Genomic DNA, 16,553 nt, shown 5'->3' on the forward strand with positions numbered 1-16,553 from the left:
TGCCCACCAGGTGGCACTCCTACCCAATCCTACCTTCCATAGGTCTATCCCTCTGGTTCACAGTGTAATTACTTATACTGTTGATGTTCAAATCTTGCTAATAAACTTGCCCACTTTAAATTACTCCTCCTAGTTGCACCCCCTTTGGCCCTAGTATTTCTCTTCCTCTATTTTTTATCTCTACACTTACCCTTAACTATACTTACCTTCAATAGTCAGCACTTTACTAATTGTTTCTATTTGAGCTTCTTCCTCCTTCTCTTGTCTCTTCCCACTCAGTTTGCCCTGCGGGCTCAATCTGCTCCCCTACCCTACCCCCAATTCCCACCCACCCCCAGTGGTCCTAGACTTATACTTCTAAACCACACTCTCCTCCCCATCCAAAAAATAAAATACTCCCTCCATCCTTGATAGTTGCACCACACTCCACTCATCCTATCACAACCCCCTCTACTTAGTGTTTCTAACACCCTTATACCTCTCTATACTTCCTTAAACCTTTCTTACCTTGCTTATATTACCCTTAATTGTAGTATTCGTGCCTACCACTAACTCTGCACTAACTAAACTACTACTCAACACCATACTTTTATCTGTTCTAACCTCAGCATATCTTTTAACCTCCTTTGAACACCTAACTTATTCTCAATTTCACTATCCCACTAAACAAACAGCCATATACATTCACACTATCACCATAATAACATAAATATATTATCCACACCTAAATACTTACTAGCAAAGTACCATAGACTGGCCCACATTAAATACAATAGTCTAACATCTAAGAAAGTTCAATATCTAATTAATAACATACATTATCCTTTCTTTATACTAAAAAAAACATTCCTTACAAGACAGAGACATCCATCCTAACCCTGGCCCAGCCAATATCCTATCAACTGAATCTCTTACCACTAAACCTTCTATCCCACACACCCCAAACAAATGCCCCAACTCACTCCTGATAGCACACCTCAATATTCAAAGTGTTAATAACAAAGTTCCCCATCTCCATGCTCTCTTGGATGTACACTCTTTTGACATTCTATGTTTGACAGAAACTTGGCTAAAACCAGGAACCCAGGATAATGAAATCCTCCCACTAGGATACAATATACTGTGACTAGACTGGAAAAAGAGAAAGGGAGGTGGAGTAGTAATTCCTTTCAAGGATGGATTACAAGTCAGCTCTTTACCTTATAACCCACCTAAAGACAGTAATGCAGAAGTTCTTATTTCCAAAGTACAGCTGAATTCTAGTAAATCCATATACATCTTATGCATCTACCTACCTTCTGGAAACAATATATGTACACTAGAAGATATTTTTAGCTGGGTATCATCAACCTTCCAACAAGAAACTATAATCTGAGGTGACTTCAATATTGACTGGAAGTGCATTAATACTAACAATCCTACTTCCCATATTAACCTTCAAGGCATCTCTCAGACCACCACCTCCCCGACTAGAATTAACAAACCAACCAAAAAAGAGAGCATCTTGGATTGGATCCTTATTAATACACTACCACCAACCTCATAAAGTAGGTATTTCCCCTGATGATGTCAGTGACCACTCTTTGACCTACATAATCAGGCAAAAGACTGATATCTCTCACCAAGCTTCATATAGGACTATACGATCCCACAAACATTTTAACCAAGGGCTATTCCAGACTGAACTTAGCTCTTGCGATTGGTCTCCCCTAAAAACCCTCCCACTTGAAAAGGCTGTTAAACACTTTAAATTCTTAAATATCCTTCAACAACATGCACCAAAGCGCACTATCAGAACTAGGTCAAGACCAGCCCCATGGCTCTCTAAAGACACCAGGCAAAAAATACTACTCAGAAATAAAGCCTGGACTAGGTGGCGAACTACCAAAAACATATCAGATCAACAAACATAACAAAAAAGCAATACTTACAGACAAAAAAAAATTACTGGAAAATGCAGCAAACACACCTAAACAATCCCCAAAGATTCTGGGCAAGTATCAATAGACCCTTACACCCAGGTCATTCCAGTACACCAACCCCAACTGGTGTGACTCCCAACCAAACTGCAAATGCCTTTAATACCTTCTTTACTGACACCATCCATTCTCTAGCCAGCCAGCTATCCCCTGACAGCTCCAGCCTTCCTAACCCCATTACCAGCTCTCTTCCTACTTTCCTATTACAACCCATCTCTACTAATTTCATCTACAAACTCACTCTAAAACTTAAGCCTTGTACTCCTTCTGCTGACCAGATTCCAACTCAATATCTGCAAAAAGCAGTAGCTTATCCTATATTCATCCTAATAAACAGAACCATTAATGAGAGAACCATCCCAGTCACCTGGAAAATATCACACATTATCCCCCTACATAAAGGAGGCAACTCCAATGAATATTCTAACTATCGACCTATAGCCCTGCTATCCCCCTTAGCAAAAATAATGGAAAAATGCATTCATCGTCAGCTTCTAGACCACATACTTCAACACAACTTACTAGCACAAAGCCAACATGGCTTTAGGCTATACCATAGTACCTCTACAGCCCTCTTATCCTTTACTGACACCATTAACAAAAATCACAATAACAATGCTCTCTCTTCAGCTCTATTTATTAATCTTTCAAAAGCTTTTGATATGGTAAACCACACATTGCTTATAAATATTCTCAAATCACTTTCTCTTGACACACAAGCTGTAGAATGGTTCAGCTCTTACCTGAGCGACAGGCAGCAAGCTGTTCTGTGGGAAAATAATCTGTCATCCCACCTGCCAGTTACACTACGTGTTCCCCAGGGTTCCATTCTAGCTCCTCTATTATTCTCTATTTTTATTAATGATCTCTGCAAAGCTAATCCTCATGCAACCTGTATACAATACGCAGATGATTCAACAATAATCTGCACAGCTAAATCTTCATCTGAACTACAATCCCTAACTCAAAGTGTTTAACATAGTGGAGGCATGGTTCTTAAAATGCTGCCTCCTCCTGAATCCTAAAAAAACAAAGCTCCTGCTCTTTACCTATACCCGTAAGTCTACACCTATTGATTTCTGTGTTACTTCTAATAGTAGTACCCTCATATCCCCTGATGCTACCACCAATCTCCTAGGAATTACTATAGACAACAACCTTAACTTCGACTCCCATGTTAATAACACTATAAAAATAGTTAGAAAAAATGGGCTCCCTATATAGAGACAAATCCTTCCTCACTCTTATAGCAAGAACTACTATTGCCCACTCACATCTAATCTCAACACTTCTTTATGCCTCACCAATCTATACTAATCTGTCAAAAAATAATCTTCTCAAACTAGCTACCTCCAATAACAACATTGCCAGATTTGCCACTGGTAATCCCTCACTGTGAGAATCTAAAACAACTAGGATGGCTTGAACTACAAAATCAGCTTCAACTTAGCCAACTTACCATTGCATATAAGATTCTCAACCATCCTAACAATACTCCAATACTCTCAAACCTCATAACCCCCTATAAAAATCGTACTAACTTACGATCATCAAATAAACTGCTAGCATAAGTAAGTCGAACAACATGGCAGGTGATTCTCTGTTCTCAAACACTACTGGGAAAAACTGGAACCTTCTACCAACTGAACTGACTTCTCTTCCTTCCCTACTCCTCTTCAAACAAAAACTGAAAATACTCCTCAGAGCAAACTGGTTATGCCCTGACTAACCTACTACCTCTGCTATTCCCTCTACTCTCCCTAATTGAGTTTATGTTCTTTATTGCATATGTAAGCATAATTGTTATGATAGATGATTCAACAATAATCTGCACAGCTAAATCTTCATAAGCAGAACTGTTAGCCAGGAAACTTATGATAGACTTTATGTGAATATTGTGTTCTATATTTTGTAAATAGCTTTAACCAATGTGTTGCAAAATGTATTTTAGTAGTATTCAATGTTAATTTTATTGTAACCTTAAACATTATTTCCCTGTATTTGTCTTGGAGCTTTTCTCCCCGGGCCTCTACTGAAAATGGATATATATCCAGTTAGACTAGCCCGGAAACAAATGTAAAATAAATAAAATAAATATTATATATATATATATATATATATATATATATATATATATATATATATATATATAGCTATATATATCTATATAGACACACATACACATATCTATACAAAAAATATGCATACAAAAACCATTTTCAGTGCCCACTTTTTTCAGTTCGTGATCATGGAAACCAGAACCTATCCCAGCCAGCACCTCTTTGGCCTCTAAGGCAAGAAAAAAAATGCAGTTGAGAAACCAGGTTAACTCACTCATGCTCTCTCTTTTTCTCCATGTATATATATGTGTGTGTGTATATATATATATATATATATATATATATATATATATATATATATATATATATATATATATATATATATACATACACAATTTATGTGAGTGTGTATATAAATGATATAATATATACATATATATATAAATGTTATCTTTTATATATATATATGTTTTATAGGAAGTTACTAAGCTAATGGCTCTAGGGCCCTTACAAGCCTAGCCAACTTCTGCCCATTTCCACGATCAGCACCTATTGCCTCTTTCCAAGAGAGCGACACAGGTGGAAGCCCCGGGGTGAATTTATGGTTACCCATCTAATTGTCCAGATTATGCTTGAAGAAGGTCAAAGAGGTGCTCTGCTTGACATGTTTTGGGAGTCTGTTCCACAGTAGTGGTAACCTCTAGGAGACAAAGCTGTCCCTCCAGCAGGTTCTATTAATGTCACATACCAGGTTAAGTTTTTTAAAGCAAGTAACCCGTGTGCCATTTCACTTATAGATATGCAGCATTTCCAATAAAGCAGGGTCAGAGATCACCTTATATGCATGGCAGGGATCGCCTCTGAGTAGTCTGTATGAAATGTAGTAAAGTGGCAGTGATTTCAGGTGATCCACATAGGACAGATGCCGAATACCTTGAATTCTCCTTGTGAGAAACTTGTGGTCTATCCAATTGTTGCAGGTGCCTGGAAAGGTACATACCAAAAGGGGTGTTGTACTCAGTTACTGGCCTGATGAGAGAAGAGTATAGGGAGTTTGTAACTTTTTTTTTTCTGGTGGCAATGCCCTTACTTATGAGATGAGCAATATATAATGCCCTTCTTACCACTGTAGAGACATAGTGATCAGAGGTAAGGTTGCTGTCAACCTGTGTGTCCAGGTCTCTAATCATTGAGTGCATGCTTAGGGTGCTTCTATTTATGTGGTAGTTAGCAGGAACATCACCCTTACTGAAAGGGATGATAATGCATTTTTTTGCATTGAGTTTAAGGCCTTGACTTTGGCACAGATCATTCGTTTGTGCAAGACCCTCTTGTAGAATGTTGACATCATTTGGGGATTCTATGACCGCTCCCAGTTTGCAGTTGTCAGCAAACTTTGTTAGCCATATGCCTTTAGCTTTTGCTTGTACTTCTCAGAAATAGATTCCAAACAGTAGAGGTCCCAGGAATGATCCCTGTAGGACACCACTGGTTACAGGTCTGTTGCTGGAAGTGGATTCCCCTAGTTTGACTGTATGGGTTCTGTCAGCCAGTTAGCGACCTATTTAACGATGTAAGGGTTGATACCTAGCTGGATGAGTTTGTCACTGTCTGAATGGGGTATAGTGTCAAAAGCCTTGGCCAAGTCCAGATAGGATGTATGCACAGTTTTTCCCTCATCCAGGGCTCTGGTGACTGTCTTGAAGTAGTCCATCAGGTTTAACAGGCATGATCTTCCTTTGACAAATCCAAACAGAGTAGGGTCAAATGTTTGGAGATTACCTATATCTTTTTGATAAGGTCCATGATGATTCGCTCCATAGTCTTGCAGATAAGCTTAGTCAGACTAAAAGGTCTATAGTTCCCGAGGTCAGTGGAAGCACCACCCTTGTGCAAGGGGATAACGGTGGCTGTTTTCCATTCAGCTGGGACAAAGCCAGTGCTTAGAAGAGAGTACCCAATGGCATTGCTAATTCTTGTTGGAACCCATGTAGGATGGAGCCTGGGATGTTATCAGTTCCAATAATGCTGCAGTTTTGGCCTTAGAGAGGGCATTTATGACCTACTCTCTAGATATACAATGTGAAGGACAGGTGGAAGGAATGTCATGGGGTATGTGTGGTGGGGACAGGGGAATGAAGGTTTCATAGAAGCTGTCAGCTAATGGGTTAGCAATGTCCACAGGCTTAGTATATGTGGTATCACTGACTACCAGTTCAGCACAAATCTGGGCCTTTTCTTTTAGGTTATAGATGTAACTAAAGAACGCCTTATGGTTGTCCTTAGTTGAGGACCCTAATTTGGATTCAGTTTGCTTTGGGGGGAGGACTTCACAAGAAGTCTTATTTGCTTGTTTAAGCTGAGGAGGGAATGTTTCCAGTTTAGGGCACACTCCCTCTTACTTTTGGGCAACAATTTCTTCCTCTTATTGTAAAGCCTGTTAATAGCAATTGTCCACCAAGCACGTTTGTTCTTCCTTGAAGAGTTTGTTTTAGTGCTATCAGGTATGGCCAAATCAATGCAGTTATACAGGTGTTTGTAAAAGCATTGGTGTACAACTTGGCATAGTTGCCAGTTACATCTGAGGGGGATGGTGCAGTGAAGCTATTTATATCATCCCTTAAAAGGATATAATCTGCTTTGGAGAATTTTTTTTTTTAGTTTAGTTGCTGCTGGGGGGCAGTGTGATAGTTAATTTGAATGAGATCCTACAAGGGAAGATCTCACAGTGGGGGTGCTGCAGTGGTCCCCCATATTGGTAAGCACCAGATCCAAGATGTTGGTATCCCTAGTTTAGGTGTCCACCAGCTGGTCTAGGGCATTGGAGTTAATGAACTTGGTGAACCTTTGGGGAAGTGAATTTGAGCACAATTAATTTACCCAGTCAATGGATTTGTAATTAAAATCACCCAGAACCATGGTGTTTGAATGTATCTTGATGGAGATGTGGGACTCAACTCGTGACTAGTCATCAGTCCGACTTGGAGTCTGCTACTTTCACACTATGGGGTTCTGTGAGCCAGTTTGCAACCCACCTAGTGATATAGGGGTTGATGCCTAGTTTGGTGAGTCTATTAATAATTCCTGAGTGGGGAATGGTATGAAAAGACCTTGGCAAGATTGAGGTAGGCTGTATGAACTTGCCTTGCCCTTATCCACAGCTCTGGTGACTGACTCAAAGAAGTCAACCACTGTTGCACACAAGAGCAGCGGTTAAACAAGGTTAAACTATTTGGGCCATCTAAATTCCACTCTTCCAATTTTCCTTAAAACTACCTTCCTCGAGCTGTACTGCTGATCTAACCAGCATATCCTATAACTGAAAAGTTCATCTCTACTTGATTCCCAAGTAGACTATTCTCTATCTGTAAAGCCTAGCACTTACTCCTACAGTACTTGCACCTTGATAAAGCACTCTTATTATAGATAGTACCCCACCAGCCTAAAACCCACTTCCCGGAGTCCTTTGAAAGTCTCTTTATCTACTACTTCTAGTATGTCGAGGGATCAGTTGCTAGTGTCCTCTCCAGCTCAACTGGTGAACCTGGGAATATTGAGGCAATGTTACAACTGCCTCATGTACACAGACAATCCTCTCCTTCTCCCACAAAACACAAATACATGCGAGAGATGCAACTATACGGCCAAACTGGAGGCTGAGCTCTCTCAACATAGGACTGGCAAGACCAGACAGGAGGAGAAGGTAACCACACACAATACATACCCAGTCACACATGGTACCATCACAACTTCAAATCATACACATACTCACACAAAGACATACTCGGAGGCTCTGATCAAAAATTTACCAAAACAGCAGAGGCCACCAAAGCAGACACCCAAACAACTACCACCTCACGACCCAACACATGCAACACATAGACCACACAGTCAGAGTGTCAAACAGTCACAGCCCTTAAGGCCAAACAAAATGCCAGACACACTTGTCATTGGTGATTCCATAGTCAGACACACTGACGTCCCGCCACCAGACTGAGTAAAGAGAAGGTCACAGTAAGCTGCCTGTCAGGCGCTAGAATCCACCACATAACGCAAGCACTCAGGTCTCTCAACAGCAGGTACAAGTACGACTCAGTCATTGTCCACGCTGGTGTCAACGACCTGAGACGCATCCTTGGACTACATGAAAAGGGACATCGAGGAGCTCTCTGATTATGTAGCCCAGGCAGGTATGACCCTGACCTTGAGCAGTATCCTACCTTCACCTAGAATGATGCCACAATACAGTGATAAGATGATCAGCTTTAATAATTGGCTTAAATTCTGGTGTCATTCAAAGGGGATCCAATGTCTGTCTGCCTGGGATGACATGCTGGACAAGCCACGCTGCGCAAGGGACGGCTTGCACCTGTCACCCTGGGCTTCCGGATATTGGCAAAGGCTCTTGCCACCCCATAGTGCCTTTTTAGGCAAGGCTCAAATTCTAAACCTACCACCCTAGAACACCAAAAAGGAAAAAACTAAGGGTAATGCTGCTCAATGCCAGAAGTCTCAATCTCAAGATGCACGCACTCGAGGCCCTTCTCAATATGGAGAACATCGATGTCTGTGCTGTGACAGAAACCTGGTTCAAGGCTCCTGAGAGCACCCCAGCACTAACAGGTTTCACCTCATATCATGCGTTCCGCCCCAAAATCCGGACAACACCAAGAAAGGAGGGGGTGTCCATATTCATAAAGGACACCCACACCTCAAGGTTGGTGGCAAGTCATGGTGCATCGGAGCCCATCCAGGTGCAATTAACCATAGGCAAGACTGCTCTGCAATTTGTAGCATGTTACAGGCCACCCTCTCAAACTCAGGAACCTCACATGGCCTTCCTGAAAACATTGGAGGGATAAATGTAACTCCAAACACCATCATACTAGGTGACTTTAACTACCCTAATATAGACTGGGAACACTACTCAAGCCCGAACACTCTAACCCAAAGATTCCTGGAGTTCATAAACTCAAATGCCATGGAACAACTAGTCACCATCCCCACAAGAGGAGAAAACATACTTGATCTCATCATCACGAACATGGGATCAAAATGTTCAACACCGAAGTATACCCCTCACTGGTGAGATCAGATCATAAACTAATCTCGCTGGAGGTCCTCATCCCGCCCCACCTGAAACAAAAAGACCACAGTGAAAAACTTCTCAAAAGCCGATTTCACACTTCTAAAAACTAGTGTGGTCTCCTTTAAGGCCCCTGAGCCAGTGGTAAACATTACTCAAACCGCTGAATCACTTACAAATGCCTTCTACCAGCACCTACAGGACTGCATGGATCAGGCAATCCCAAACAAAACTAAGACTCTCTGTACCAAAGGCAAGCGTCCAGTCTGGTGGACCCCAGCCATAAACAAGCTCTACAACAAAAGGAGGAAGCTACTACAAGATAGAGCAAAATCCTTGAAAGGTAAGACACCTTTGATCATTATAAGTAAAAACTAAGAGCTCTCATAAAATCATCCAAGGCAAATTTTGAGAGAAAAATCGCCAAGGACTCTAAAGACAATCATAAGGCCTTCTTTAGCTATGTTAGAAACCTAGGAGGAAACTCCCAGATATGCTCAGAATTAGTTCAAAATGATGTGAAAATTATTGAGCCAACAGATATTGCCAACACACTGGCTGACAGATTCAGTGCCAACTTTAGCCCCCCCCCCCCAAAAAAAAAGGACCAATCTCAATACCGGAAGAATGACAAGCACCCAACACTACTGCAGCACAGGTTAAAGCTGCATTGTCCAAGGCCAAGAATACAGCTTCCATGAGACCTGACAATATCCCTGGCTGTGTTCTACATGAATTACAAAGTGAAATGGCACCATATATGTGTGCTCTGTTCACTTACAGCCTCACCTCAGGCTTTGTCCCTACCGAATGGCACACTACTACAGTCATCCCTCTCAATAAAGGAGGAGCGACTACAGACCCTGGAAATTATCGCCCCATTAGCCTGATGAGTCTGATATGTAAGGCTATGGAATGCATCATCATGGACCTAATTAACAAAGATAAAGGTAATCTCCAAACTCTAGATCCCACACAATTTGGTTTTGTGAAAGATAGATCATGCCTGTTCAACCTGGTTGACTTCTTTGAGTCAGTCACCAGAGCCGTGGATGAAGGGAAAGCAGTTCATACAGCCTACCTCGATCTGGCCAAGGCCTTTGATACCATTCCTCACTCAGGAATTAATGACAAACTCACCAAACTAGGCATTGACCCCTACATCGTCATGTGGGTTGCAAATTGGCTCACAGATAGAACCCACTGTATGAAAGTAGCAGACTGCCAACCAGTCACAAGTGGAGTCCCACAGGGATCGGTCCTGTGTTCTCCCCATTTAACATCAACTTCTCAGAAGTCCAGGCCAACACGGTGGGACTCTGGCTGACCAAGTTCACAAATGACTACAAGCTGGGAGCCATTATCAACTCCGCAAGTGATGCAAACATCCTACAGAAAGGCCTCACTGAGACCGATGACTAGTGTCAAAACCATGGCCTTAAGCTTAATGCCAAAAAATACGGTGTCACCCCCTTTGGGAAAAACTCAGTTCCCACTAATTACCACATCAATGGGAGCCCACTGAACACTGAAGGCATTATAAGAGATCAGGAAACACAGGTTGACAGCAACCTCTCCCTCAACCACCACATTGCCACTGGTCAGAAAGCCCTTCTATGGGGCACATCTCATTACCAAGGATTTTGCATCCAGGAAGAAAGAGGTCATCATTTCTCTCTACTCTTCCTTCATTAGACCAATCATAGAGTATAACGCCCCATTTGGCATGTACCTCACTAAACACCGGCAACAACTGAAGAGGCCACAAAAGTACCCAAGAAGAGAATCCTAGGCCTTAAACCCATGTCCTACATGGACAGACTCAAAAAACTCCAGCTATTCTGTCTCATATCGTCTACTAAGAGGCTATCTCTGCTTGACTTACAAAGCCGTGTCTGACCCAGCCCTGTTAGAAATGCTACATCTGAAGAAATCTCAGTCCCTCCACACCACATGCTCCATAGACCTCAACCTCATTACCACAATCAACATAACATGCTGGAAGGGCAGGGTCATAACTCAGAGACTGCCCATGCTCTGGAAAAGACTTCCCATACATGTCAAGCAGAGCGCCTCACTGTCCCTCTTCAAGAGAAATCTTGATGAGTGGATGGGATATAGAAAGTTCACCCCGGGGATCACTCCAGTGGCTCTACTTGATAGAGGCACTGGAAACTAACGTTGGGTGGCACAATAACAGGACACTTCTATGGGCTAGGCTTGTAAAGGCTCCAGGGCCATTAGCCTAGTACACACTTATGAACATATGAACCATGAAATCCATCCAACCAGAATTAACCAGTTGTCTTTACAGATGCCACAATCTATCCACCATAAAATATCTTGGTAAACACCCTGTGTGGCCAGAGACCTTAGAACAATTTATTTAAGCAAATTATATAACCTGCGGAAGTTATATTTTACCAAACATATGGTCCATACATGTATACTAGGCGAACAACCACTAGAACCCTTATAAACCATTGGTCCAAGTTGCTCTTAAATAGGGTTAAGGAGGAACACTGCTTCTTATGCATGGAGAGCCTGTTTCAGGCCAAGAAAAACACATCTGTCTCTCCAATATATCCTATTTATGTTGGAAGCAAAATTTAAGTTGTTTGATCTAGTTTTGTGGATATGCAAAATGTTCATAAAACAGGGTCTGGGGATGCAGAGTAAAGAGACAGGGCTTTGAGGTGATCAGCACAAGGCATTTTGTTTACTCACTGTATTATTTTTATTTACTGGCATTTGATTACCAGGAAAGTTTGACTAGGTAGGAGGCATACCTCTCAGCCCTCCCTGATTTTGACTCAAATTGTAGCTCTCTCACTCTTAAGCCCTCATAAAACAGGTGCATATTAACACATCTTTGACACAATCAGTGAAAATCACTCATGCGATTCAAGGAATTTTCCCAGGGCAATCAAGTTGGACAACTCTACAACTTGGCCCTTTTCCCCCACTACAGTGCAACTTTGGAGTTGGTATATATAGTTGGGGGATGGGGTGCAGGGTGTGAAGCCCCCCACTTGGGTAAGTTTGATTTAGTGTGTTGTGTCTTCTGTTGTGCTGCGAGGCAACTGTTTCATCTCCCTAGAAAATTCCACAAATTGCAGAAGAGATTTTTGCTGATTAGGTGTCGAAGAGGTGTTCGCTGAAAATATCTTTCGAACTAATATAGACCTCATAAAACTGATAACTTTTGGAGAAAAGGTGGTGAATTACACAACAAATAACGTCAATAATTAGAGTTATGGGCTTTTTTACTTCAGAAAAATGTATTATCGATTCGCATTCTTTGATTCTTCCAATGGCTCAAGTATCCCTGAATATTTTTGGATACATTCTTGATTAGTTGAGAGCTATTGTAAGCGCCAATTTTCAACAGAAGCCCAGGGAGAAAAAAGATTTTGTAATAATATGAACCTAACAATAATTTTACAGTCCTTACAAATAATACAGAAACAACTAGTTTAAATAATTACACCAAAAAATCTCAAGAAGGGAAAACAATCCCTGATCAGTATCAGCAAGAAACTACGATCCCTCATAAAATCATCCAAGGCGAACGTCAAAAGAAAAATTGCCAAGGACTCCAAAGATAACCACAAGGCATTCTTTAGCTATGTCAAGAATCTAAGTGGCAATGCTCAGATCTGCTTGGAGTTAGTGCAGAATGGCACAAAATACACTGAACCGACCGATATCGCCAACATCCTGGCAGACAGGTTCAGCACAAACTTCACCCCCAAAAGGGCCCATAAACATACAAGAAGAATGTAGAGTCCCTGAAATCACAAACATGCAGGTTAAAACAGCCCTCTCCAAAGCCAAAAACACAGCATCAGTGGGACCGGACGGTGTCCCAGGCTGCATCCAACACAAGCTTAAAAACGAACTAACCCCTCACCTAAACACACTGTTCAAACTCAGCCTCTCCACAGGCTACATACCCATAGAGTGGTGAACAGCAACAGTTATTCCACTCCACAAAGGTGGAGCCACAACAGACCCCGGGAACTATCACCCTATAAGCCTGACTAGCTTGGTCTGCAAGGCTATGGAGCGCATCATCATGGAATTCGTTAACAGAGACATTGGGAACCTCCAAACACTGGAGCCTACCTAGTTCGGCTTTGCTAAGGGCAGATCATGCCTCTTAACCTGGTGGACTTCTTTGAGACAGTTATCAAGGCTATAGACGAGGGAAAGGTGGTACACACAGCCTACCTAGCCCTCACAAAGGCCTTCGACACCATTACTCATTCTGGTATTATAGACAAGCTCACCAACCTGAACATAAACCCCTACATCACAAGATGGGCTGCCAACTGGCTCACGGACAGAACCTACATGGTGAGAGTTGCGGGAGCTAGGTCCAACTCTAAACTGGTTACAAGTGGCATTCCCCAGAGCTCAGTCCTAGGACCCCTCCTGTTCAACATATACTTCTCAGAGGTACAGGCAAGCACAGGAGGACTATGGCTGACCAAGTTCGCAGACGACTGCAAACAAGGTTCATAGGTTAGTACTAAGCTAACTGCCCTTGCGAGCCATTTTAAGCCTAGCCAGTTATCCCTTGTGAGACTCAGACCATGCACCTTGTGTTTGTAAGGCAAACACCTTAACCATTAGGCCACCCTCCCAACTCTAGGGGCTATAATTGACTTTCCAGCTGACACAGACATCCCCCAAAGGGTCTCACTGAGACGGATACCTGGTGTCAAAATCATGGCCTCAAGCTAAATGTCAAAAGGTGCATAGTCATCCCCTTTGGAAAAAACAAAGTACCCACAAACTACCACATAGGTGGTAGTCCCCTACATATGGAAGACGTAATAAGGGATCTGGGGACCCAAGTAGATAGTAATTTCACCTTTGATAATCACATTCCCAAAGTGGTTAGAAAATCCTTCTACGTGGCCCACCTAATCACAAAAGGGTTCGCATCCAGATCAAAAGAGGTCATTGTGCCCCTCTACTCATCAGACCCATCACAGAGTACAACACCCCATTTGGGATGTAACTTACAAGACACCTGCAACAGTTGGAAAGACCACAGTAGTACCTCACCATGAGGATTACTGGCCTCAAACAGATGCCCTATGCAGCTTGAGTGAAGAAACTCCAGCTGTACTCAGTTGCATACCGCCTACTCAGAGGTGATCTCTGCCTGACATACAAGGCCATGTCCAACCCAGAATTGATGAACATGCTCCACCTACAGAAAACCTTATCCCCTCGAGCCACACGCTCTACGGATCCAAACCTCACCAGAATAAATAGGACGTGCTGGGACAGATTCCTGTCCCAGAGACTTCCCATGCTTTGGAACAAGATTCCAATCTACATTAGGCAGAGCTCCTTACTAACACTCTTTAAAAGAAACCTTGACGAGTGGATGGGAAACAGAAAGTTTACCCCGGGGATCACTTCAGTGGCTCTGCTGGACAGAGGCACAGTGAACTAATCTAAGGGGGTGGCGAAAGCCAACACATTCTGGCTAAGCTTATAAATGCCTTTGGGCAGATAGCCTAGTACCTACCTATGAACCTATACTATGAATGTTTTCTGCAAATCTTGAACGTTTTTGCATTACTAATGTCGCTGTATCAAAGTAAGTGGTAACTATTATTTTCTAATTTATTATACTTCAAAATGACTTGAAAGGAGGCTGCCATGGCTAGCATACTTTTGAATTGCAGTCAATACCTTTACCTTTCTGATGTCATTTTAGAAAGACAGAAAGAAATCCTTATGATGAGTGGATCATTTACTGTGGTTTCCTCTCTCCTCAGTTTACGACAGTGCTGTGACTCCCTACTCTTTACTGTCAGCATCAATTCACATTTTTAATTACTTAGCTTTATTTGGTTTTCATTAGCAGTCATCTCTGTTACAGCATTTTAAGGAATGTTTGAATGACAGGCTTGAAAATATAGCCAAGTTAATTGTTCTTTTTAAAGTAATCGTAGTTCAGTGTTCAAATGTGAGACATCTGACCCCTATGATTAAGACGAGTTACTTGGACTGAGATGATTTGTGTTGCATTCGTTTTACATACTATAGCTAGAATTAAACTCACTGACTGATATTAGTAAAACAATGTATGCAATGCAAAAATGCTGTAACAGAATACCAGAAGAGACATGCACTTCTCCAGAAAATACAGTGTAGAAAAAAATCAAATACTGATAGAAAATGATAGATGAATGTATTTTCTTGCTTTGTGGTAATGAATTTTATTAATGTGAAAGACATTTGCATCTGAAAACTAAGCTTGAAAGTTCTACCTTTGTTTAGACTCCACGTTACACTATATCTGAGGTGTGATGCTGGTAATCTGCAACTGATAAGGCATATTTAAACAAACTCCATTGTTTAAGATGCATTATTTACTTAATGGCTCTATAGTTGGGATAAGTGACCCAATTACTCTGCCACTTTTAGTAGCTTTTCTCTGGTTTAATTTCTCTATGTCTGCTGGGTTTCTAAGACTATAACATGAATGGATCCCATTTCTATGTCAAAGTATGATTAAAGTTCATGACATTAGTACTGTTTCAGTCTTTGTGTTAGCCAACGATGCTTACATCATCCGCAATGTGCCCAGAACTGACTCCTGCAATTCATATGGAGTTGCATGTATCGGCAACATATTTAAATACAACTGCAAATTCTTTTTTACGAGACCAATTGCCCCAACTGCTATTGGAACTGTGAGTATCTTTCGTGCACATTGCCCTCATTTCTGCCTGCAAAGCTTGGTATTTTATGACTGTCTCTCTCTCTGTATGTAAGATACTGTAATCACTAGGTGTAGCAATTTCAGTGATCAATGCTACTTTTATCTTATTTTCAAGGACTATTATATCTGGTTTTCTTGCATCTATTTTTGATCTGTTGGTAATGGGTGATCCCATGTGATATAAACTCAATCATTTTCTACAATGTTTTGTGGCTTATGTTTCCAATGCCTCTCTGCTACTTCAAAATTGCAATTTTTGCATAATCCCCAATGCAGGTCTTGCCACATTATTATGCCTTTCAGTATGCAGGCCCTCCGCCATTAGTGTATTATACCAAGCAACTGTTTCCAGTTCTGTTTTTCAGCATTTGCCTGTTTCTCCCACACGCTAAAAGGTCTTTGTAAACCGACATTTACATAGTACGCTATTCTGGGCCACCAATATCAACCTTTCATCTTTTGGTTTAAATTCACTTCTCTAACCATTCCTGCGTCAGATCCTGAGCAACAAGAGGTTGCTCCAGGAGTTTTCGGTACTTGCTACTGTATTTATGCATTTTCCACATTTCTTGCCTTCTCATGTGATCCTTCTTATATTCGGCACATTCAGTTGCTGCCTGATTTTTTATTTTTTTTTATCTACTGCTGGTTTGGTTTCCATTCTTGCTTGACACTGG

Source organism: Protopterus annectens, chromosome 12.part0 (genome assembly GCF_019279795.1).
Source record: "Protopterus annectens isolate FY-2018-M chromosome 12.part0, PAN1.0, whole genome shotgun sequence".
NCBI lineage: Eukaryota > Metazoa > Chordata > Ceratodontiformes > Protopteridae > Protopterus > Protopterus annectens.